Below are 13,090 nucleotides of genomic sequence, written 5' to 3' on the forward strand. Positions count from 1 at the left end.
TACACTCTAGAACCCCTCCCCCATACACTATAATCTCCCCCCCATACACTACAATCCCCTCCATCCCCCCATACACTACAATCCCCTCCCTCCCCCATACACTACAATCCCCTCCCTCCCCCCCCATACACTACAATCCTCTCCCTCCCCCCCACACTACAATCCCCTCCCTTCCCCAACACACTAGGGAGGGGTATGTCTCTATGTCAAGAACAATATAAAGGTGATAGAAAGGAGTGACATTACGGATGGGATGAGCATAGATTTAGAATCTGTGTGGGTTGAACTCCATAGGGAAGGAGAAAAGGGGAAAGTAATTGTGGGGGTTTGCTATAGGCCACCTAACCAAGGGGAGGAGGTAGAGCTGGAATTCTTAGCACTAATGAGTAAAGTGGCAAAATTGGGATCAGTCGTCATATTGGGGGACTTCAATTATCCCGACATTGACTGGGACGAGGGGACTGCACACTCACAGAAGGCTCGCCTATTCACGGATACCTTACAGGATAATTACATGTCACAGTTGGTGGATTCTCCGACTAGAGAAAATGCAGTCCTGGATCTATTGATCACTAATGACCCAGACCTAATCTCGCAGGTAGGAGTCCAGGACAATCTGGGCTCTAGCGATCACAGGATGATCACATTTAGTATAAATAACAATATAACAAGGCAAGTGGGGAACATAAGAACCCTAAACTTCAGAAGGGCAAACTTTCCAAAATTGTACTCATTGATGGAAAGGGTAAACTGGGACCAAACCCTGGGATCCCTGACCACAGAGGAAAAATGGGAATGCTTTAGGAACATATTAGGCAAAGGCATCTTGCAGTGCATTCCTATGGGAAATAAATTTAGAAGAGACAAAGCCAAACCTGACTGGCTAAACCGTAGCGTCAAAAAACTTATTAGGGGAAAAAAATTGGCCTTCAAGAAGTATAAATCAGAGGGCACAGTATCGGCTTTCGAGCAATACAAGGAGGCAAATAAGAAAAGTAAACAAGAAATCAAGATGGCTAAAATCAACTTTGAGAGACAAATAGCGGAGGATAGTAAAAAAAACCCAAAGAAATTCTTTAAATATATCAACAGCAAAAAAACTAGGGCAGAGCATATTGCACACATAATTAACAATGATGGGAGGATGGTTACAGAGGACACTGAAAAAGCAACCGTGCTGAATGCTTTTTTCTCGTCAGTCTTTACACAGGAAACGGAGGGGTACACTGACCATGACTGTTTGGTTAGTAGTAATGCACAGGACTTGCCACTATGGCTAACAGAGGGTGAAATCAGGGAAAGGCTGGATAAACTCAACACAAACAAATCACCAGGCCCGGATGGCGTACATCCGAGAGTACTCAAGGAACTCAGTAAGGTTATATCCAGACCACTGTTCCTGATCTTTGCTGACAGTATTAGGACAGGAGATGTACCAGGGGATTGGAAGAAAGCTAACGTGATTCCGATATTCATAAAGGGCCAGAGGCATATCCCGGGAAATTATAGGCCTGTCAGTTTGACATCAATAGTATGTAAACTTCTGGAGGGGATGATAAGGGACTATATCGTAGAGTTTGCTAAAGACAACAACATCATCAGCAGTAATCAGCACGGGTTTACAAATGGGCGTTCTTGTCAAACCAATCTATTAACATTTTACGAGGAGGTGAGCTGTGAGCTAGATAGGGGGAGACCAGTGGATGTGGTGTACTTGGATTTCGCTAAGGCGTTTGATACAGTTCCCCACAAGCGCTTAATTTATAAAATAAGATCTGCAGGTATCGACAGCAGGGTTTGCTCTTGGATACGGAATTGGCTTAAAGGGCGTGTCCAAAGAGTGGTAATAAACAGCGCATACTCAGACTGGTCTGAGGTAGTAAGCGGGGTGCCCCAGGGCTCAGTCCTGGGACCAACCTTGTTCAATTTATTCATAAACAACATTGAGGTCGGGATCAGTAGTTCGATATCAGAGTTTTTGCAGATGACACAAAATTGGCCAGAGCAATAACTGCACAGCATGAAGCAGATATCCTACAGAATGACCTGGACAAAATTACAGAGTGGGCACGGACATGGCAAATGAGGTTTAACGTGGAGAAGTGTAAGGTTTTGCACTTGGGGACTAAAAACATAAAAGCACAATACACGTTAGGAGGGGAACCCTTGGGGGAATCAAAAATGGAGAAGGATCTGGGAGTCTTGGTTGATGATAGATTAGGCAACAGCATGCAATGTCAAGCGGCAGCTGCCAAAGCCAGCAGAATATTGGCATGCATAAAGAAAGGGATGTATTCCAGAGATAAGACTATAATCCTTCCACTTTATAAAACTCTGGTCCGACCGCATCTGGAGTATTCTGTCCAGTTCTGGTCGCCAGTCCTCAGGAGGGATGTGTTGGAGCTGGAGAGAGTCCAGAGAAGGGCAACTAAACTAATTAGGGGATTGGAGGACCTTGACTATGAAGAGCGTCTACAATCGCTCGATTTATTCTCCCTGGAGAAGAGACGTCTGAGGGGGGACATGATAGCAATTTATAAATATCTTAATGGGGATCCCAGCTTAGAAAAAAAGCTGTTCATTCGAAGGGATTGCATGAGGACTCGAGGGCATACAATGCGATTAGAGGAGAAGCGTTTTAACCTCAGGCAACGTGGGGGGTTCTTTACTGTTAGGGCTACAAGATTGTGGAATTCTCTACCACAAGAGGTGGTTTCTGCGGGTAGTATGGTGGCTTTCAAAAGACTCTTAGACTTACATCTCAAGGATCAGAACATTCAGGGGTATGTGAGATGATTACAGCCACACACACCTACACAGGTTGAACTGGATGGACTATTGTCTTTATTCAACCTCACCTACTATGTAACTATGTAACTATGTAACACTACAATCCCCTCCCTTCCCCAACACACTACAATCCCCTCCCCCCACCACGCTACAATCCTCTCCCTCCCCATACACTGTAGAACCCCTCCCCCATACACTAGAACCCCTCCCCCATACACTATAATACCCCCCCATACACTACAATCCCCTCCGTCCCCCCATACACTACAATTCCCTCCCTCCCCCATGCACTACAATCCCCTCCCCCCCATACACTACAATCCCCTCCCTCAGCCCCATACACTACAATCCCCTCCCTCTCACACTACAATCCCCTCCCTTCCCCATACACTACAATCCCCTCCCTCCCCCCACTAAAATCCCCTCCCCCCATGCTACAATCCCCTCCCCCCCCCCACGCTTCAATCCCCTCCCTCCCCCATACAATGTAGAACCCCTCCCCCATACACTGTAGAACCCCTCCCCCATACACTATAATCTCCCCCCCATACACTACAATTCCCTCCCTCCCCCCACACTACAATCCTCTCCCTCCCTCCCCCCCCACACTACAATCCCCTCCCTTCCCCATACACTACAATCCCCTCCCTTCCCCAACACACTACAATCCCCTCCCCCAACACACTACAATCCCCTCTCTCCCCCCACGCTACAATCCACTCCCTCCCCCCCCCACACTTCAATCCCCTCCCTCCCCCATACACTGTAGAACCCCTCCCCAATACACTATAATCTCCCCCATACACTACAATCCCCTCCGTCCCCCCATACACTACAATCCCCTCCCTCCCCCATACACTACAATCCCCTCCATCCCCCCATACACTACAATCCCCTCCCTCCCCCATACACTACAATCCCCTCCCCCCCCCGGTACACTACAATCCCCTCCCTTCCACATACACTACAATCCCCTCCCTTCCACATACACTACAATCCCCTCCCCCAACACACTACAATCCCCTCCCTCCTTCCCCCACTACAATCCCCCCCCCATGCTACAATCCTCTCCCTCTCCCCCCCACGCTTCAATCCCCTCCCTCCCCCATACACTGTAGAACCCCTCCCCCATACACTGTAGAACCCCTCCCCCATACACTATAATCTCCCCCCCATACACTTCAATCCCCTCCCTCCTCCATACACTACAATCCCCTCCCCCCATGCACTACAATCCCCTCCCTCCCCCCCACACTACAATCCCCTCCCTCCCCCATACACTACAATCCCCTTTCTTCCTCATACACTACAATCCCATCCCCCCCCCCACTACAATCCCCTCCCTCCCCCACACGCTACAATCCCCTCCCCAAAGGGACCGTGACCTAACTGCGAGGTGACCAGGTTTAACATTGAAGTCTATGGCGGTGGGTGGCCGGTTCTCGGGGTCACTGCTCCGTGCCCTTTCATCCCCGAAACACCAAATTTTTATCAGCTGTAGGGGGAGCGTCTTGGCCACCTGCGGTACAATTTTGGGGACAGCAATTTTCCTGGGAGGGGAGGTGGTGGTGGATTTGGGGGTCTTTTCCTATTGGATGATCCACTGTTCTGTGTGTGTGAGAAGCTCCCCTCCTCTCTGATTTCCCGCCCTCACATCTCCCCTCTCCCACACCAATCTCCAACCCGACATTTATCATTCAATCCCCCCATACACTACAATCCCCTCCCCCCCAACACACTATAATCCCCTCCCTCCCCCCCACTACAATCCCCTCCCTCCCCCCACCCACGCTTCAATGCTCTCCCTCCCCCATACACTGTAGAACACATCCCCCCATGCACTGTAGAACCCCTCCCCCATACACTATAACCCCCCCCATACACTACAATCCCCTCTGTACCCCCATACACTACAATCCCCTCCCTCCCCCATACACTACAATCCCCTCCCTTCCCCATACACTACAACAGTGTTTCTCAACTCCGGTCCTCAGGGCACACTAACAGGCCAGATTTTAAGTATTACCTTGGGGAGATGCAGACTAGAATACTGCAATCACTGAGCAGCAAATTATATCACATGTGATGTATTTCAGTTTTCTTGAAAACCTGGCCTGTTAGTGTGCCCTGAGGACTGGAGTTGAAAAACACTGCACTACAATCCCCTCCCCATACACTACAATCCCCTCCCTTCCCCAACACACTACAATCCCCTCCCCCCAACACGCTACAACCCCCCCCCCCCCATATATATAGCTCCTTCTGTTCTAAGTATACTAAATAATCTATACATATAAAGTACAAGTGTCTCTGCGTCCAGTCCCTGTGTGCGTGGGATTGCGCTACTGCGCATGTGCCCCACGGACAGCCGTTGGGACTTGGAGCGCAGAGACTTTGGGCAGCCGGGCAAAACTGTTGGAAGCGGTTGGTGTGCGCGGGCGCGCGGCGGGTGCGCGCTCACGTGGACTTACTGCTAATTCTGTTTTTACAAATGTTTGACCACATATGTTCTAGCGCCCGTTAATTTAACGGGCTTAATGTCTAGTGTTATAATAAATCACAAGGTGAGTTTGTGTTCAGCCCCCCACAGACATAACAAGCCGTCGGGGGTCACTCCAGATATACCCCTCCCGCCAGGCCCGACCTAAAAACTTCACAAAGTGACATGGATGCATAAAGGATGCCAGCCCTCCACAAAGACCAAAACAGTGGGTGCACACCCGCCCACCACTTCACCATGCTGCAGGCCTGACACAGTGGGCGCATGCATGTCTAATCCCAACAAACAAACTAGCTCTCCCGGCCACATCGGGAGCCTATGGGGCTATCTAGTGGCTCCCAAGAAATCTGCAGAGCCAAATGATAAAAGTAACTGTCATTCAGTCATGACAAAAAGTGCACAAGTAAACTCCAGTTCAGCTGTGGGTAATTTTTCCCACAGCTGAATGTTTTAAATGTCTCTGTAAGAGAGAGACTTTCTAGATCTATACTCTGGACACTTTGGGCCCTGGTGGGTTGAATGAGGATTAAGAGATCAGTACCCTCTTATAACATAATACCTGGCTATTTGAGATATTGCTCACCTCGTGATAATCATCATCCTCTTGAGAAATATATACTCATAGCTTACACTAATGCAACCCATCTTTAGATATATAGATCATATGGATTATGGAAATTAACAAACGATACATTATTTATTCTATCCCATGAGAGTTATGTATATAATGATTATTATTATTATGTTTATGTTGCTATTTTTACTTATCCACTTCTACAAAATGTGGTGCAATTAGCCTCTTTTATAACAATTTCATAGTTCCCAAGGCTTTTAGAGATCACTATCACAAACACCAACTAGTGTAGTTCACTGTGCGATACGTAAAATACCTGCTATTTAATACATTTTCTTAATTCCCAGTCCCCAATAAGGCTTATAGCCAATTTTTAATGTACCATTAGTTCTCATGGTTTTATCCAATTTTTGATCACATGTTGCTCTTTTTTAAAATGGTTTATATATCATATATAGTATAAGTATCTAGAGATATACAGTATATTTATATTCATACTTGTAGCAGTTATCTAATTCATTTTACCCTTTAGTGACTGTTACTAGCGCTTCTTGAAAGTCTAGATTGATTCAGTATGAGGCATTGCATGTGGTTACTATTATGTTTGCTGCCATGGTACAGGGGGTGTGACATCCACGTCCGCCTCCGCCATTGTCTACATAAACCTATACAAAGATGGCTCCTTAGGCCTGAAGAAGAAGCACGCATGCTTGAAGTGCGCGCCATGCTCACTCACTTTGCCCCGGCAGTGATGTCATTGTCATCTTCCCAGTGTACCCGAGCCACCAGCAAGAACTGGAAACCACCAGCTTCACTCCTATCAGCGACACCGATTCTGAAGCAGAGAGCAGGACTATCAGCCTTACAAAGCACTGTATCTTATATTTTCCTGTCAGTTGCTTACTTTTATATACAAATAAGGAAAAGTAATTCAGATATCACATCTAACAATTATACCTGGAAATTTAACTTTTATAGTTGGGAAGATACTGGAGAGTTTAATAAAAGACCACATAGATGAGTTTTTACCTAGAAAAAAAAAACAATTTTAAGCAGTGGGCAGCATGGATTAATTTAAGACAGAGGTTTTCAAACAAATCGAATTAATTTTTTAAGAATGGAGAATGATCCGCGCTTAGGATAGGAGAAAATCGAAGTGCAGGCTGCAGCCTACCTCCTAACTGTAATCCAAGGATATATAGCAAAAATTAAAATGGTTAAACGTGAGGGGTATTTGGCCCTGCCTAGTATAGCAGGTAAATATGGCAGGTATAGTGTAGGGGGATGGCTCAACCCTACAAGTTCAGCAGGTGTAATCACAGAGTTAAACATTAGACTCTATAAAACATGCAGTAAGAGATGATTTCGTAATCACTATTAAAAATCATAAACACATACGCATCATAAACATATATCCATAATATTAGTGCAAATTAAACTATGCATAAAGTGACTCTGTTACAAGTGTTGGTGAACGTCACCAAAAGATATAATCTCAGACTTATTAAAGTGTTTCAGTGACTGTGCAAAAAAGAAATGCCAGAAAATATGAATAAACCCCCTTAAAGAAATGTGTGTGGTAAACAGAAATATAAAGTGCTGAATAAAAGTCAGGTGATCAATAAACAATTAATAATTGCAAAAAAAATGTTTGCGATTATCCCAAAATCGCATCAGCAAAAAATGAAATAAAGCAAATGCAAGTTGCACATAAAAAGTGCTATAAAGTGACTATAACCAATAAATAAGCCCAAATTGGATGTGAGAAGTAAGGTGCTAAAGGTAAATATAAAGTGCTTGTTGAAAAAAACAGAAGTTATAATATGGACATGTCCATAAGCAACTAAGTGCTGCAAGAAATTAATAATGAATGCGATTTATGGTCCAAAAATCGCATAAAAATCAGGTACAATAGAAATATTTAAATCCAAATCGCATAACAAAAGACACTCAAAGATAAAGTGTTCAAAACGCATACAAATGAAATGCATGGATTGTATAGAATATTGTCCTTAAATAGTCCCAAAGTAGCACATATGAAGTGCTCAAGTGCAAGGAAAAATATGATGTGACTTCGTGTTGTGTCACGGCCAAAAGTGACTTTAGTGCAGGTAACCAGAAATTATTTTTTCTTCAAGTGTGGCTGGTGTGGTGGGTGAACCGTTGCTCCCCTCACTCCCAGGACCACACTTACCAGAGATTATCACCCCTACAGGGGTAACAAGCCTGTAATCTGTAATATGACTCCTATGGTCCTCAGATCCTATCCCTTGGTTCGTCTGGGCAGTCTGGCCAATATGGGTCCCATCCCTATAAATAGAAGGTATAGCCCGCCAGGATCCTATCTCTCTGGATAGCGTGGCCCCTCAGAGTCTGGGGATATTCCAAGAGTACATATGGGGAAAGAAGGGCTCATATAGTGTAGTACCGTCAATAATAAAAATGGATTTATTTGAATAAGTACTCACATACAAACAATGATAAGAAGGCAATGTAAAAAAACAATAGTGCTGTATCGTTGGCGCACTTCCGGGACGCGATGCGCTCCACGCGACCGGAAAAGTGTTCCACAGAGGTGATGTGACGTAATGACGCTCTACGCGTTTTGTCTAACCGACGTCATCAGGAGACTCCAATATGGGTCCTATCCCTATAGATAGAAGGTTTAGCCCGCCAGGATCCTATCTCTCTGGATAGCGTGGCCCCTCAGAGTCCAGGGATATTCCAAGAGTACATATGGGGAAAGAAGGGCTCGTATAGTGTAGTACCGTCAATAATAAAAATGGATTTATTTGGATAAGTACTCACATAGAAACGATGATAAGAAGGCAATGTAAAAAAGCAATAGTGCTGTATCATTGGCGCATTTCCGGGACGCGATGTGCTCCACGCGACCGGAAAAGCGTTCCACAGAGGCGGATGTGATGTAATGACGCTCTACGCGTTTCTTCTAACCGATGTCATCAGGTTCAGTGTTGGGACCAGCGGCGGCCGGTATATTGAGGGCGCAGGGGCGCCGCCCCCCCTTCCATGCATCCGGCCCCCCTATTCTGCATGCAGGGGCGCCGGACGAATGGATCTCAAGGGGTTTTTTTTTTTTTCAATCACCTGATTAGAGCCAGAGGCTCTAATAGGGTGATGCAAAGGGTGGACCCAGGGCACAGAGCAGTGCTCCCAGAGCCCACCCATTGTGTGACAAAAGCGAATGAAAATTCGCTATTGTCACACCGATCCTCCTCCTGGCCAATCAGAAAGCCGGTCTAATACCGGCTTCCTGATTGTCCGCATTGCAAACCCCATGCCATTGGCCGAGTAGGAGGCGGGAGCGGGAGGAGGACTTGAGAAGACCGCCGCCAGAGTGAGAAGAAGCCGCCCGCCGAAGCCTTTGCCGAGTGAGAAGCCGCCCGCCGGGACAGAAGACAGAAGCCGTCGCCGAGTGAGAAGAAGCCGCCCGCCGGGACAGAAGACAGAAGCCGTCGGCGAGTGAGGAGAAGCCGCCCGCCTGGACAGAAGACAGAAGCCATCGCCGCTGGGCTGCTCCAGGGCTCCAGGTAAGTGCACTGGTCTGGGGGGGCCCACACTGCATTGAAGAGGGCACGCACGCTGGACACTGCATTGATGGTGGCATGCTGTGGTAACTCTGCATTGATGGTGGCATGCATGCTGTGGTAACTCTGCATTGATGGTGGCATGCTGTGGTAACTCTGCATTGATGGTGGCATGCATGCTGTGGTAACTCTGCATTGATGGTGGCATGCATGCTGTGGTAACTCTGCGTTGATGGTGGCATGCTGTGGTAACTCTGCATTGATGGGAGCACGCTGTGGTAACTCTGCATTGATGGTGGCATGCTGTGGTAACTCTGCATTGATGGGGGCACGCTGTAGTAACTCTGCATTGATGGTGGCATGCTGTGGTAACTCTGCATTGAAAGGGGGCACACTATACTTTGATTACTGAATGCCCCTTTCACACTTTTGTGACCTCAAAGTCATGCAATTTTTTGCTGTGTTTTTTGCCGCAAAGCAATGCCTATTCGATTTTTTCTGTTTGCCCCCCCCCCCCCCCAAAAAAAATTTTGAGCACCAGCCGCCACTGGTTGGGACCCTTTCTTTTTTATTTAAATATATGCATAAATGATATAAGGTCTAGGATTTAAAGTACAATTTCAGTCTTTGCAGATCACACCGAGCTATGATGTGGAATACCATCCTTGCAGGAAGTCTCTAACTTACAAGCTGACCTCAATGCATTTAATTGGGCAACTGCGTGGCAAATGAGGTTTAATATTGATAAATGTAAACTTATGCACTTGGGGGCTAAAAATATTCATGCATACTAGGGAGGGTACAACTAGGCCTAATAATAGAAGGCAATGCCAAACTGCAATTTCCAAAGTAGGCAAATTAATTTCTTGTTCGGACTGCAGGGAGAGATATCATTTTGCCCCTGTACAAATCAGTAGTAAGACCTCATCTAGAAGATGCAGTTCAGTTTTGGGCACCGGTTGACAGAAGGGATATTGAGAAACTGGAGAAAGTGCAGAGAAGGGCAACCAAACTGATAAGAGGCATGGAGGAGCTCAGCGATGAGGAAAGATTAGCTGAACTGAGTTTTCCGCCGGAAAAGCTTTCCACAGAGGCGGATGTGATGTAATGACGCTCTACGCGTTTCTTCTAACCGACGTCATCAGGAGACTGGTTCAGTGTTAGGACCAGCGGCGGCCGGTCTATTGAGGGCGCAGGGGTCTCAATGTTTTTTTTTTTTTTCAATCACCTGATTAGAGCCAGAGGCTTTAATAGGGTGATGCAAAGGGTGGACCCGGGGCACAGAGCAGTGCGCCCAGAGCCCACCCATTGTGTGACAATAGCGAATTTTCATTCGCTATTGAGATATTGAGAAACTGGAGAAAGTGCAGAGAAGGGCAACCAAACTGATAAGAGGCATGGAGGAGCTCAGCTATGAGGAAAGATTAGCTGAACTGAGTTTATTTTTTTTTTAGAAAAAGAAATTAAGGGGGATATGATCAACATGTATAAATACATAGGTGTTCCTTAATGTGAATAGAGATGGGCCGAACTGCCTCCTGTTCGGTTCGCATCAGAACACCCAAACAGAGAAAAAGTTCTGACCAGAACCCTATTAAAGCCTATGAGACCTGAACTTGAAAAATCAAAAGTCCACATTTTGAAGGCTTATATGCAAGTTATTGGTGGTCTGGGTACTGCCCTGGGGGGCATGTATCAATTCATTTTTTTTTTTTAAAAATAGTTTTTACAGGAGCAGTGATTTTAATGATGCCTAAAGTGCAACAATAAAAATGGAAAATTCCTTTAAATACAGTGAGGGAAAAAAGTATTTGATCCCCTGCTGATTTTGTACATTTGCCTGCTGACAAAGAAATGATCCGTCTATAATTTTAACAGTGAGAGACAAAACAACAACAATAACAACAAAGTCCAAAAAAATGCATTTCAAAAAAGTTATAAATTGATTTGCATTTTAATGAGTGAAATAGGTATTTGACCTCTTCGCAAAACATGACTTAGTACTTGATGGCAAAACCCTTGTTGGCAATCACAGAGGTCAAACATTTCTTGTAGTTGGCCACTGGGTTTGCACACATCTTAAAAAAAAGTCATTAGAGTTCGAGGCTGATGCTTAGTAACTCAAACCTTCAGCTCCCTCTACATATTTCTATTGGATTAAGGTCTGGGGAGTGGCTAGGCCACTCTAGGACCTTAACGTGCTTCTTCTTGAGCCACTCCTTTGTTTCTTTGGCCGTGTGTTTTGGTCATTGTTATGCTGGAATAAATACAGTATCAATGACCCATTTTCAACGCCCTGGCTGAGGGAACGGAGGTTCTCACCCAAGACGGGTATATGGCCCCGTCCATTGTCCCTTTGATGCAGTGAAGTTGTCCTGTCCCCTTAGCAGAAAATCATCCCCAAAGCATAATGTTTCCACCTCCATGTTTGATAGTGGAGATGGTGTTCTTGGGGTCATAGGCAGCATTCCTCCTTCTCCAAACGTGGCAAGATAAGTTGATGCCAAACAGGTTGATTTTGATCTTATCTGACCATAACACTTTCACCCAGTTCTCCCCTGAATCATTCAGATGTTCATTAGCAAATTTTAGACAGGCCTGTACATGTACATTCTTGAGCAGGGTGACCTTGTGGGCGCTGCAGGATTTCAGTCCTTCACGGTGTAGTGTATTACCAATTATTTTCTTGGTGACTAGAGTCCCAGCTGCCTTGAGATCGTTGACAGGATTCTCCAGTGTAGTTCTGGGCTAATTCCTCACTAGTGATGAGCCGAACACCCCCCCCCCCCAATTCGGTTGGCACTAGAACACCGCGAACAGAGGAAAAGTTTGTTCGAAGAAACAAACCCCATTGAAGTCTATGGTAGTCGAACCCCGAAAATCAAACGTCCTCATTTTGAAGACTTAAATGCAAATTGCCCCAAAAAAGTGTATAGGGGTCCGGGTCCTGACCTGGGAAACATGTAGCAATGGAAAAAAATTTTTTTAAAAACAATAATTGTTTTTAAAGGAGCACTGATATACTGATTTTAATGAGGCTTAAAGTGAAACTATAAAAATGAAAAATTATTTCGAATATCGTGCCTGGGGGTCCCATGAATGTGCCTGTAAAGTTGTGCATCTCTATGATGTATGTAGCCTGCTGCAGCAAAACTGACATTTCTAAAGCAAAAAATGTAATATACAAATATACATACAAATTTCAAATCAAATGTACTTGTCATACAGGTGCAGAAATATTGGGCCTTGGTTGTTGGTGGTGCCTGAACACCATAACCCCTCACAGTTACTCTTGCTGGGTGCAGGAATGGGCCCTACTGCTAAAAATTCCATACAATTTTTGAAATCGCATGTACTTGTCATACAGGTGCAGACAAATTAGGCCTTTGGTGTTGGTGGTGCCTGAACACCGTAACCCCTCGCAGTTACTCTTGCTGGGCGCAGGAATGGGCCCTACTGCTTGAAATTCCATACAAATTTTGAAATCGCATGTACTTGTCATAGAGGTGCAGAAAAATTAGGCCTTGGTTGTTGGTGGTGCCTGAACACCCCAACCCCTCAGAGTTACTCTCGCTGGGCACAGGGACAGGCCCTGCCATTAGAAATTAGAAATGAAATTGAAATCGCATGAACTTGTCATACAGGTTGCTGGGTGCAAGAACGGGACCTGCTGGTAAG

This window comes from Pelophylax lessonae (assembly GCF_965119305.1).
Source record: "Pelophylax lessonae genome assembly, chromosome: 4".
Classification (NCBI taxonomy): Eukaryota; Metazoa; Chordata; class Amphibia; order Anura; family Ranidae; genus Pelophylax; species Pelophylax lessonae.